A 14,380-nucleotide genomic window follows, 5' to 3' on the forward strand; every position below is an offset into this window, starting at 1 on the left:
GGCCAAGGAAATGCTGACTACACTAAGACCCAAACTCACATACACCAAACACCACCAACTTCATCAGTAAGGACAGTATGGTCAAGCTAGTGGACCTATGCCTTACCACACACTTCACCTTCAACAACAAAACTGACAGACAAATCATTGGAACACCCATGGGATCGCCGATAAAAGGGTTCTTAGCAGAGGCAGTAATGCAGAGACTCAAACAAACAGCTCTGCCAACCATCCAGTCCAAACTTTGGGTCCGCTACGTGGATGACACCTTTGTCACCACTAAATGAAACAAATTAGAAGAAACCTTCAAGACCATCAATAATACCCTTACTGGCATAAAATTCACTAAAGAGGAGGAAAACAACAACAAACTGCCATTCCTCAATGTCACAGTAGAGTGAACAGCCAATGGGAAACTTCAAACCAGTGTCGACAGACAAAACAACACATACAGACCAAATATTGAACTACAGAAGCAATCATCCCAACACCCACAAACAAAGCTGCATCAGAACATTATTCCAATGAGCCACCACACACTACAGCACAGAGGGACTATGCAGAGCAGAGGAAAATCACCTATACCATGTACTCAAAAAGAATGGGTACCCAATGAACACAGTCCACCAATTTCTCAGCAACAAACCCAAACAAGCAGACAAAACACGCCCAGAAACCCTAGCCACTCTCCCCTACATCAAAGACATCTCAGAAATGATTGCCAGACTACTCAGACCCCTTGGCATCATGGTAACCCACAAACCCACCAACACACTAAAACAGCAGCTAATGAACTTGGAAGACCCTATACAGACAACAAGCAAAACTAATGTCATTTACAAAATACTGTGCAAGAACTGTAACAAACACTACATTGGACAAACAGGCAGAAAACTAGCCACCAGGATACATGAACACCAACTATTTCTAATGAGAACTAATCAATGACGCCCACCACAGACTCTGACAATACAACGGGGAAATTGCGCGCGCAAAACCATTATTCAAACAAGCAACAAATCAAGAATGGACAGACGCGGTAGAACGAGCCATAAACACCAAACAACGACAAACACAGATAGAAAAATCGGGACCTGAAGAAAAAAACTTGACAAACTCACAAACAAAGACAAAACCGATAACACAGGGGCATGGATAAAGAACTTATCAGACCGAACCCTATCAGACACAGAAAAAGCGGTACTAGTCAAAGGATTAAATTTCAATTACCGAGATGCTGACAAGAAGGATTTCCTAGCGGCATTAGAAACCACATTGAAGGAGGACAATCTCACGGAAGAATCGCAACAAACGATCAGACAGACAGTTGCACCTACTCTGAGCCGAAAGAGGGAAGGAAACAAACTGAACACACAAGAAAAGAAAGCCCTAGAAAACCTCAAAAAAGACAAAAACATCGTTATATTACCTGCAGACAAGGGTCGGCTCACAGTCATCCTGAACAGAAGGGACTACATAGAGAAAGCCAATGCACTACTCGCAGACACCAACACCTATCAACAGGTGGCGCTAGATCCGACCCCACAACTTGGAAACAAAATGACATATCTCCTAAAAAAATTACACAATTCTGGACAATTAAACAAGACGGAAGTCCAAAAAATGAAACCAGACGGGACCAACACCCCACGATTCTACGGACTACCAAAACTCCATAAACCAGGAGCCCCCCTCAGACCCATAGTCTCACTACCCGGAACACCAACTTACAGACTGGCCAAAGAACTACACGCAAGACTGAAATACCTAGTAGAAGAGTCACAGCACTCCATCCACTCCACCCAGGAATTCCTAAAAATCATCAAAAACACCAATATAGAAGAAGACGAAGCAATGATTTCATTCGACGTAACAGCACTGTTCACCTCCATCAACATTGACCTGGCAAAGGAAACACTTACCAGACTTTTACAAGAGACCATCACACACAACCCAACCACCATCAATTACATTAACAACGAAAACATCATGAAGCTAGTGGGCCTGTGCCTCACCACCCACTTCACCTTCAACAACATAATCTACAAACAAACTCCGCTTTCAGGATTCATAGCAGAAGCAGTAATGCAAAGACTAGAACAAACAGCCTGACCAACCATCAAACCAAAAATCTGGGTCCGCTACGTAGATGACACCTTTGTCATCACAAAATGAAACAAGATAGAAGAGACATTTAACATCATCAACAATACCCTCACAGGCATAAAGTTCACCAAGGAGGAAGAAACCGACAACAAACTCGCATTCCTGGATGTTACAATCGAAAGAAAGGACAACTGAGAACTACAGACCTGCGTATACAGAAAACCGACAAACACTGACCAAATACTCAACTACACCAGCAACCATCCCAACACACAAACAAAGCTGTATCAGAACACTATTCCAATGAGCCACCACTCACTGCAGCACAGACGATCTTTGGAAAACAGAGGAGAACCACCTATACAACGTATTCAAGAAGAACGGATACTCAATAAATACAGTGCGCAGATTCCTCAAGAACAAACCACAACAAGCAGACCAAACACAGCCAGAAACCCTAACCACCTTACCATACATCAAAGAAGTCTCAGAAATGACAGCCAGACTACTAAGACCCCTCGGAATCCTAGTAGCACACAAACCCACCAACACTCTCAAACAAAAACTAACAAACTTAAAAGACCCAGCACAACCCATGGACAAAACCAACGTCATCTATAAAATTCCATGCAAGGACTGCCACAAACACTGCGTAGGACAAACAGGAAGAAAGTTAGTCACCAGGATACACGAACACCAGCTAGCCACAAAAAGACACGAACCTCTCTCCCTCGTAGCCCTACACACGGATGAAAAAAACCACCATTTCGACTGGGACTACACATCTATCCTGGGAGAGGCTAAGCAAAGACATGCCAGAGAATTCCTAGAGGCCTGGCACTCCAACCACAACGCTATAAACAAACACATAGATCTAGATGCCATCTATCAACCCCTCAGAAAACGAACAGGAAATGACATCACCACAAACCCCAGGAACCCCATCCAGGTGAAAGATATAAATAGAAAGCAGGAGACAACAGCTTCGCTTCACTTGGAGGTCGCCACTGATGATGTTACCTAGCCAGGTAATGAAACGTCTGGATATCAAACCTACAGCTCAGCGAGCAAACCTACACCCTAAACCTCAACCTGAGCTACAAACCTTCATAAACCATGCTCCCAATCTATCCTGTCTGATAGCGTCATAATTTCCTTTTCCCCAATTAAATATCTTCCCTCGGTAACTGCTCCTTTTACTCTCCAAGATTATGGTAAATGTGAGGCAGTTGTGGTCACTGTCACTAAAGTGCTCTCCCACTGCAAGATCTGATACCTGTCCTGGCTCATTGCCGAGCACCAAATCCAAAATGGCCTCTCCCATCGTCGGCCTGTCTACGTACTGAGTAAGGAAACCCTCCTGAACACACCTGACAAAAACAGCTCCATCCAAACCATCAGCACGAAGGAGCTTCCAGTCGATACATGGCTTGGAGAGGGTGGACACTAGGAAATTGTTTCCATTAGGCGAGGAGACTAGGACCTGTGGACACAGCCTTAGAATTAGAGGGGGTAAATTCAGAACAGAAATGCGGAGACATTTCTTCAGCCAGAGAGTGGTGGGCCTGTGGAATTCATTGCCACAGAGTGCAGTGGAGGCCGGGACGCTAAATGTCTTCAAAGCAGAAATTGATAAATTCTTGATGTCACAAGGAATTAAGGGCTATGGGGAGAATGCGGGTAAGTGGAGTTGAAATGCCCATCAGCCATGATTGAATGGCAGAGTAGACTCGATGGGCCGAATGGCCTTACTTCCACTCCTATGTCATATGGTCTTATGGATATTGGGAAAGTTGAAGTCACCCATAACAACAACCCTGCTACTTCTGCATTTTTCCAGAATCTGCCCGCCTATGAGATCTTCAATCTCTCTACTGCTATTAGGGGGTCTGTAGAAAACCCCCAATGCGGTGGCTGTTCCCTTGCTGTTCCTAACGTCCACCCATACTGACTCAGTAGGCAAACCTTCCTCAACAACCTTCGTTTCTGTAGCTGTGATGCACCCTGGCCCACATCTCTGTCTCAGGCTTCCTGCAGTACTCCAGCGAGGCATGGAGCAAGTTGGAGGAAAATAAAACATAGAACAATACAGTGCAGAGCAGGCCCTTCAGCTCTCGATGTTGTGCTGACCTGTGAACTAATCTAAGCCCATCCTCCTTCACAATCCCACCCTCAGCCATGTGCTTATCCAAGGACTGTTTAAACTCCCCTACTGTGGCTGAGTTAACTACATTAGCAGGCAGGGCATCCCACGCTCTTAGCAGTCTCTGAGTAAAGAACCTGTCTCTGACATCTGTCTTAAGTCTATCACCATTAATCTATCCACACTAATCCACATAAATCTATCTACACTACCAAGAATCTTTACATTGACCCAGTATTCTGCCTTCCTGTTATTCTTCCCAAAGATGATTATAAATCCTATTTCTTATAATCCTTTCCAAAACTTTTCCTACAACAGACTTAAGGCTCCCTGGTCTATAATTACCTGGGTCATCTCTACTGCCCTTCTTGAACAAGGGCACAACGTTTGCAATCCTCCAGTCCTCTGATACTAAACCTATAGACAATGACGACTCAAAGATCAATGCCAAAGGCTCTGCTATCTCCTCCCTAGCTTCCCAGAGAATTCTCGGAAAAATCCCATCCAGTCCAGAGGACTTATCTACTTTCACACCTTCTAGAATTGATAACATCTCCTCATTACTAACCTCAATCCTTTCTGGTCATAAACCGTATTTCAGTCTTCACCTCCACAATATTCTCCTTTTCCAGAGTGAAAACCGATGAGAAATATTCGATTAGGACCTCTCTAATCTCCCCAGGGTCTACACACAGCTTCCCACTTCTGTCTTTGACTGGCCTTATTCCTACCCTAGACATCCTTTTATTCCTCACACACTTATCGGAAGGTTTAGGGTTCTCCTTTATTCTACCTGCTAAAGATTGCTTGTGTCCCCTCCTTGGTTTTCTTAACTCTGTCTTTAAATCCTTCCTAGCTAATCTGTAACTCTCCATCGCCTTATCTGAACGACCCCGTCTCATCATCACATCAGCCTTCCTCTTCCGCTTAACAAGAGATACAATTTCTGTAGTAAACCATAGTTCCCTCACCTTATCACTTCCTCCCTGCCTGACAGGGACACACCTATCAAGGACACGCAATATCTGTTCCTTAAACAGCCCCACATTTCGATTATCCCCATCCCCTGCATTTTGCTACACCGTTATATGCTTCCTAAGTCTTGCCTAATTGCCCTTGCCCCATCAATAACTCTTGACCTGTGGCACGTACCTATCCCTTTCCATCGCTAAACTAAATGTAACCAAAATATGGTTACTCTTTCCAAAGTGCTCACCTACAACGAAATCAAACACCTGGCCTGGTTCATTGCCAAGCAGCAGATCCAGTGTGGCCTCCCCTCTTGTTGACCCTTCGACATACTGTGTCAGGAAATTCTCCTGCACATATTGGACAAATATTGAACCATCCGACGTACTAGAGTTATAGAACAGTGCCTCATTTTCCGTTTGGGACCTAGCAGCCTTCGGGACTCAATATCATGTTCAACAATTTTAGAACCTGAACACGCTCTTCCATGTCTTTTACCCACACCCCCTCCCCCCGGCCCAAACCCCACCACCATGACATCTGATCCAGTTTCACCGTCTGTCAGTGTCTCTCTGTCTCTCTCTCTCTCCCTGGTATACCATTATGTATCCCTTTGTCTGCCTGACTTGGTTCCTCTCTCTCTCTGGGCTCTGTCTCTACCTGTTTGCTTATTCCTTCCCCCCAGGCCCTGTCTTCAGTGTAAATACCATCGTTTCCTGGATGTGGAGATGCCAAAGTTGGACCAGGGTGGACAAGGTCAAAAATCAAACAACACCAGGTGATAGTCCAACAGGTTTGTTTGAATCCTATTGGACTATAACCTGGTGTCATTTGATTTTTGACCTTTTTCTAGCTATCACTAGACACAAATGTTAACTCTGCTTTCTCTCCATAGATGCTGCCAGACCTGCTGAATTTCTCCAGTAATTTCTCTTTTTGTTTCAGATTTCCAAAATCCACAGCTCATTGTTTTATTTTATAAATATTAATTGTTGGATTTGGCAGCACTTACATTTACTTCACCATTTGCCACAGGAAGGTAGTTATTAAGTGTAGAATCTTCATTCACTGCTATAGCCGTTGCAGTTAGTACTTCCTGTACCTCTGGGAAAGTAGAATTTTCACGTGATCCTCCTGAATCAAAAAGCAAAGGGGTTTAAATAACAATGTATTTTTGATCTATTGTCATTTGGGCTATTACCCAACATGAGAACAACAAACCCTATTCAAATCATTCAAAGCCATAATTCAATACTCGCCAGAACAGGAGAGGATCTGGACTGCAGCAAAAATGAAGAGAAAGTTTTTCATTTTGACCAAGTGGATTGGTGAAGATGATTTCTGTTCTCTGCTTCCCTCTGTCTGTTCTCTGCTCCTGATTTGCTGTTTATATACCTCAGCAGTAAGGAAACAATACATTGTAAAGCAGTGATTTATCTGACCACAAGTATGGAACTGATTCTTTTCCTTCACTTATCACATACTCTTACCTGCTTTTGACCACATATTGTCTCATTGTTGTTGCAGTTTGTAAGGAGTAATATGTGACAATGTCATTGTTTATATATTCCAGTGGTGTATTATTTTATAACTATGCAAATTCAGTATGATTAACTGAAATGGAACAAAGATGTGATGAAATGAAAAAAACAATGAACTCTGAAGCCTGGAATGTACTAGTCACAGTGCTCTGACATTTTTGATCCCGAATGTGGGATAAAGGTAAGAACAAAGAACAAAGAGCACAGTAACAGCCCCTGTGGCCCACTGAATCTGCACCAACACATGATTCTTCCCTAAAGTTAAAAACCTTTTGCCTCTTACTGTCCATATCCTTCTATCCCCTGCCAATCAATGTATCTGTCAAGGCCACTCTTAAAAGGTGCAATTGTATTTGCCTCCATCACTTCTTAGGCATTGTATTCCAGGCACTTACCACCCTCTGTGTGAAAATAAACCTGCCTCATGCATCTCCTTTAAACTTACTCTCTTTTACCTTAATCTTACATCCCCGAGTATTTGATGTTTCTACCCTGGGAAAAAGAGTCCAACTATTCATTCAATCCATGCCCCTCAATTTTGTAAACTCCGATCAGGTCACCGCTCAGCCTCTGACATTCAATTGGAAACAAACCAAATTTGTCCAGTCTCATCTCACAGCAAAAACTTTCCCAACCAGGCAACATCCTGGCAAATCATTTCTGTACCCTCTCCACATCCTTCTGGGAGTGTGTGACCAGAACTGTACACAATATTCCAAATGTGGCCGAACTAAAGTTCTGTACAGCAGCAGCATGGTTTTTTATTCTCTATGTCCTGACTGATGAAGAAAAGTATGCCTTCTTGACCACCTTATCCACTTGTGTTGCCAATTTCAGGGAACTGTGGACATAGATCCCTCCATACATAGATGCTTCTAAGCATTTTGTCATTTATTGGATATTTCCCTCCTGCATTAGATCTTCCAAAATGCATCATCTATCATTTTTCCGGATTAAATTCCAACTGTTATTTCTCAACTTAAGTCCCTAAATTAATTCAAAGCTGTTGTATCCTCTGGCAATCCTCCTCACTATCCACAGAACATAGAAAAGTACAGCACAGAACAAGTCCTTTGGCAACAATGTTGTGCCGAGGATTATTCCTAATCTAAAATAAAATAACAACCTACACGCCCCTCAATTCTCTGCTATCCATGTGAATGTCCAGCAATTGCTTAAATGTCCCTAATGACTCTGCTTCCACCACCACCGCTGGCAACGCATTCCATGCATTCACAACTCTCTGCGTAAAGAACCTACCTCTGACGTCTCCTCTATATCTTCCTCCTAATATCTTAAAACTGTGACCCCTCATGCCAGTCAATGCCCTGGTGAAAGATCTCTGGCCATCGATCTATCCATGCCTCTCATTATCTTGTTTACCTCGATCAGGTCACCTCTCTTCCTCCTTCTCTCCAGAGAGAAAAGTCTGAGCTTAGTCAACCTTTCTTCATAAGGCAAGCCCTCCAGTCCAGGCAGCATCCTGGTAAACCTTCTTTGCACCCTCTCCAAAGCCTCTGTATCTTTCCTATTGTAGGGCGACCAGAACTGGACACCATATTCCAAGTGTGGTCTCACCAGGGACTTGTACAGCTGCAGCAAAACCTCACGGCTCTTAAACTCTATCCCCCTGTTAATGAAAGCCAAAGCATCATATGCTTTCTTAACAACCCTATCCACTTGGGTGGCAACTTTGAGGGAACTATGCACTTGAACACCAAGATCCCTCTGATCCTCCACACTGTCAAGAGTCCTGTCTTTAATCCTAGATTCAGCATTCAAGTTTGACCTTCCAAAATGCATCACTTCGCATTTATCCAGGTTGAACTCCATCTGCCATTTCTCAACCCAGCTCTGCATCCTGTCTATGTCACGCTGCAGCCTGCAGTAGCCCTTGATAGTATCGATGACACCTCCAACCTTTGTGTCATCTGCAAATTTACTAACCCACCCCTCAACCTCCTCATCCAAGTCATTTATAAAAACTACAAAGGGCAGAGGCCCAAGAACAGAGCCCTGCAGACCCCACTCAACACTGACCTCCAGGCAGAATACTTTCCATCTACAACCACTCTCTGCCTTCTGTCAGCCAGCCAATTCTGAACCCAGATCGCCAAATCTCCCTGTATGCCATACTTCCTGACTTTATGAATGAGCCTACCATAGGGAACCCTATCAAATGCCTTGCTGAAGTCCATATACACCACATCCACTGCTCGACCATCGTCAACCTGTCTTGACACCTCCTCAAAGAACTCAATAAGATTTGTGAGACATGACCTGCCCCTCACAAAGCCATGCTGACTGACTGTATTCATGCTATATTTTTCCAAATAGTCATAAATCCTATTCCTCAGCATTCTTTCCAAAACCTTGCTGACCACAGATGTAAGACTGACTGTTGTGTAATTGCCAGGGATTTCCTTATTACTTTTCTTGAAAAGAGGAACAACATGCGCCTCCCTCCAATCCTCTAGTCCAACTCCCATGGAGAGTGAGGAAGCAAAGATCTTCTCTAGTGGCTTAGCAACCTCCTTTCTCGCTTCCCGGAGCAGCCTAGGATAAATCTGGTCTGGCCCTGGGGACTTATCAATCTTAATGTTTGCCAACATTTCCAGCACATCAACTTCATCAATCTTGATCTGGTCAAGCCTGTTTCCCAGCTCCTCAAAATTCTCATTCACAACAAGGTCCCTTTCCTTAGAGAAAATCAAAGCAAAAAACTCATTTAGGGCTTCCCCTATCTGCTCAGACTCCACACACAAGGTCCCTACACTATCCCTGATCGGCCCTACCTTCTCCCTGATCATTCTCTTATTCCTCACGTATGAGTAAAATGTCTTTGGGTTCTCCCTAATCCTTCTTGCCAAACCTTTTTCGTGTCCCCTCCTGGCTCTCCTCAGTCCATTGCTGAGCTCCTTTCTATTAAGCCTGTAATCCTCTAAAGCTGTGCTAGATCCTTGCTTCCTCCACCTTACGTAAGCTGCCTTCTTCCTTTTGACGAGAAACTCCTCTGTTCTCATCGTCCAAAGCTCCTTAAACTTACCCCTTCTTACCTGCCTCAGAGGAACAAATTCGTGCATCACTCGCAACAACTGATCCTTAAACAATCTTCACATGTCTGCTGTGCCCTTTCTGTGGAACAATTACTCCCAATCTGTACTTGCCAACTCCTGCTGATAGAATCATAATTTCCTTTTCCCCAATTAAATATCTTCCCTTGGTAACTGCTCCTTTCACTCTCCAAGGCAATGGTAAATGTGAGGCAGTTGTGATCACTGTCACCAAAGTATTCTCCCACCGCGAGATCTGACACCTGTAAAGCTCATTGCCGAGCACCAAATCCAAAATGGCCACTCCCGTCGTCGGTCTGTCTACATACTGAGTAAGGAAACCCTCCTGAACACACCTGACAGAACGGCTCCAGCCAAACCATCTGCACTAAGGAGGGTCCAGTTGATATTGAGAAAGTTGAAATCACCCACACCAACAACTTCGCTACTTCTGCATTTTTCCAGAATCTGCCCGCCTATGAGGTCTTCAATCTCTCTACTGCTATTAGGGGGTCTGTAGAAAACCCTCAATGCGGTGGCTGTTCCTAACTTCCACCCATACTGACTCAGTAGATAAACCTTCCTCAACAACCTTTGTTTCTGCAAATGTGATGCACTCTCTAATTAGCAATGCTACATCTCCTCCTCTTTTTCCACCCTCCCTGTTCTTTTTAAACATTCTAAACCATGGAACATCAAGCAACCATCCCTGCCCCTTTAAAACCCACGTCTCCATTATGGCCACAACATCATAGCCCCAAGTACTGATCCATGCTCTCAGCTCGTTACTCTTATTTCGGACACTACTTGCATTAAAGCAGACACACTTTAACCGATCCTTTTGTTCCATCACATGAATAAACTTCCCGAAAGATTCACTACATCCTGTCGCTGCCCCATCTACAACTACCCCCCCTCTCAGATATGTGGCTCTGGTTCCTACCCCACTGCCAAACTATTTAACCCCTCCCGAACCACACAAGCAAATCTCCCACCCAAGACATTTGTGCCCCTCCAATTCAGGTGCAACCCGTCCTTCATGTACAGGCCCCACCTTCCCCAGAAGGTATCCCAATGGTCTAGGTATCTGAAGGTCTCCCTCCTGCACCAGCCTTGCAGCCACGTGTTAAGCTGCATTTGTTGACTGTTCCTCATCTCACTATCTCGTGGCACCGGTAGCAAACCCGAGATCACTTCTCTACTCGTCCTGCTCTTCAGCTTCCGACCTAACTCTCTGTAGTCACTTTTCAGATCCTCCATCCCTTTCCTGGCTATACCACTGGTGCCAATATGTACCACGATTTCTGGCTGCTCACTCTCTCCCCTTAGATGTCACCCAGTTAAAAACTTCCGAGCAGACCTTGTTTCTCTCTGCCCTCTCTCCTCGCTGCTCTGTTCAAAATGTGAAATGTAAGTAAATGCTATCGTTGAGAATTGTCTCCATTAACTTCCCTACCACTGACGTAAGGCTCATTAGCCTGTAATTTTCTGGATTATCGCTGTCGCCCTTTTGAATCAAAAGAACAACAACTTGCTATTCTCTACTTTTACAGTCCTCTCCTGTAACTAAACAGGATGCAAAGATTTCATGACAATTTCCTTACCTGCCTCCCTCAGCATTTTGCTTAAATTAACCAAAATTCGAAATCCCATTCATTAGCATGATTATGGTTCGAGCAATGTGCTGACCAAGTCCCTCTAGACACAAGCTTAATATTAATAGCTTCTGTGATGGTGTGGGCTGTGCACACACCCCTCTGTAATTTCTTACAGTCCTGAGTAGAGCAGTTATTGTACCAGGCCATTATACCCCCGTGTAGAAGTTGGTGAGGTTCCTAATGGACATACAGAATTTCCTCAGCCACCTGAGAAAGGTGAGGCATTATTGAGTCTTCTTGAACATCACATTTACATGGGTGGTCCAGGACAGGTTATCGGTTATCGTCACTCCCAGAAAATTGACTGCCTCAACTCTCTTCACCTCAGCTCCATTGATGTAAATGGGAGCATGCCCTTTTGCATTGATAGCTGAAAATGTGTTGCTGGAAAAGCGCAGCAGGTCAGGCAGCATCCAGGGAACAGGAGAATCGACGTTTCGGGCATAAGCCCTTCTTCAGGAAGGCTTATGCCCAAAACGTCGATACTCCTGTTCCCTGGATGCTGCCTGACCTGCTGCGCTTTTCCAGCAACACATTTCCAGCTCTGATCTCCAGCATCTGCAGATCTCACTTTCTCCTTTTGCATTGATAGCCAAAAAGAAAATTCACTCGGTTTCTGAAACAAAGCAAAACTAATGTGGGGTGGCACAGTGGTTAGCACTGCTGCCTCACAGAGCCAGAGGCCCAAGTTCAATCCCAGCCTCGGGTGACTGTCTGTGTAGAGTTTGTACATTCTCCCTGTGTCAGTGTGGGTTTCCTCTGGGTGCTTCGGTTTACTCCCACAATCCAAAGATGTGCAGATTAGATGAATTCACAATGCTATATTGCCCATAGTGTTTAGGGATGTGTAGGTTAGGTGCATTGGTAAATATAGAGTAATAGGTTTGGGGAATGGGTCTGGGTGAGTTACTCTTCAGAAGGTCGGTATGGACTTGTTGGGCAGAAGGAATTATTTCTATGCTGTAGCGATTCTATGATGAAATCCTCCCGAGCAGTTCTAGCAAATCTCCCTGCCAGTATATTAATCCCCTTCCAATTTAGGTGCAATCCGTTCTTCTTGTACAGGTCATTTCTACCACAGAAGAGATTCCAATGATCCAGAAATGTGAACCCTTCTCCCCTGCACCAGCTCCTCAACCATTCATTCATCTGCACTATCCTCCTATTCCTACCCTCAATAGCCCGTAGCACCGGGAGTAATCCAGATATTACTACCCTCAAGGGCCTTCTTTTTAAATCCCTGCCTAATTCTCTATATTTTCCCTTCATAATATCAGGAGAAAGTGAGGTCTGCAGATGCTGGAGATCAAAGTTGAAACTTTATTGCTGGAACAGCACAGCAGGTCAGGCAGCATCCAGGGAACAGGAGATTCGACGTTTCGGGCACAGGCCGAAGAAGGCCTGAAGAAGGGCCTGTGCCCGAAACATCGAATCTCCTGTTCCCTGGATGCTGCCTGACCTGCTGTGCTGTTCCAGCAATAAAGTTTCAACCTTCATAATATCACCCTTTTCCCTTCCTATGTTGTTAGTTCCAATGTGCACAATGGCCTCCCGTTGGTCCCTCTCCCCTTTGAGAACATTCTAGAACATAGAACAATACAGCACAGAACAGGCCCTTCAGCCCACGATGTTGTGCCGAACATTTGTCCTAGCTTAAGCACCTATCCATGTACCTATCCAATTGCCGCTTAAAGGTCACCAATGATTCTGACTCTGCCACTCCCACAGGCAGCGCATTCCATGCCCCCACCACTCTCTGGGTATAGAACCCACCCCTGACATCTCCCCTATACCTTCCACCCTTCACCTTAAATTTATGTCCCCTTGTAACACACTGTTGTACCCGGGAAAAAAGTCTCTGTCTACTCTATCTATTCCCTTGATCATCTTATAAACCTCTATCAAGTCACCCCTCATCCTTCACCGTTCCAATGAGAAAAGGCCAAGCACTCTCAACCTATCCTCTTACAACCTATTCTCCATTCCAGGCAACATCCTGGTAAATCTTCTCTGCACCCTCTCCAAAGCTTCCACATCTTTCCTAAAGTGGGGCGACCAGAACTGCACACAGTATTCCAAATGTGGCCTTACCAAGGTCCTGTATAGCTGCAACATCACCTCACAACTCTTGAATTCAATCCCTCTGCTAATGAACGCTAATACACCATAGGCCTTCTTACAAGCTCTATCCACCTGAGTGGCAACTTTCAAAGAGCTATGAACATAGACCCCAAGATCCCTCTGCTCCTCCATCTTACTAAGAACCCTACCGTTAACCCTATATTCCGCATTCTTATTTGTCCTTCCAAAATGGACAACCTCACACTTGACAGGGTTGAACTCCATCTGCCACTCCTTAGCCCAGCTCTGCATCATATCTAAGTCTCTTTGCAGCCGACAACAGCCCTCCTCAATATCCACAACTCCACAAATCTTCGTATCGTCTGCAAATTTACTGACCCACCCTTCAACTCCCTCTTCCAAGTCATTAATAAAAATTACAAACAGCAGAGGACCCAGAAGTGATCCCTGCAGAACTCCACTTGTAACTGGGCTCCAAGCTGAATATTTACCATCTACCAGCACTCTCTGACTTCAACCGGTTAGCCAGTTCTCTATCCAACTGGCCAAACCTCCCACTATCCCATGCCTCCTGACTTTCCGCATAAGCCTACCATTCTGCACCCATTCTGATCCTGGCACCAGGGAGGCAACACACCATTCTGAATTTTCACTGTTGGCCGCAGAAATGTCTGTCTATGCCTCTGACCAGAATTTTCCAAAACTTGTTTGAAATGGGGATAGCCACAGAAGACTCCTGCACAACCTGCCTACCCCTCCGACCTTTCCTGGAGTTAACCCATCTATCTCACTGTATCTGCAGCTTTTCCCACTTCCTAGAACTGCCAT

Source organism: Chiloscyllium plagiosum, unplaced genomic scaffold, assembly GCF_037043375.1.
Source record: "Chiloscyllium plagiosum isolate Xiang-an unplaced genomic scaffold, Cpla_swu_hap1 HiC_scaffold_8, whole genome shotgun sequence".
Lineage (NCBI taxonomy): Eukaryota > Metazoa > Chordata > Chondrichthyes > Orectolobiformes > Hemiscylliidae > Chiloscyllium > Chiloscyllium plagiosum.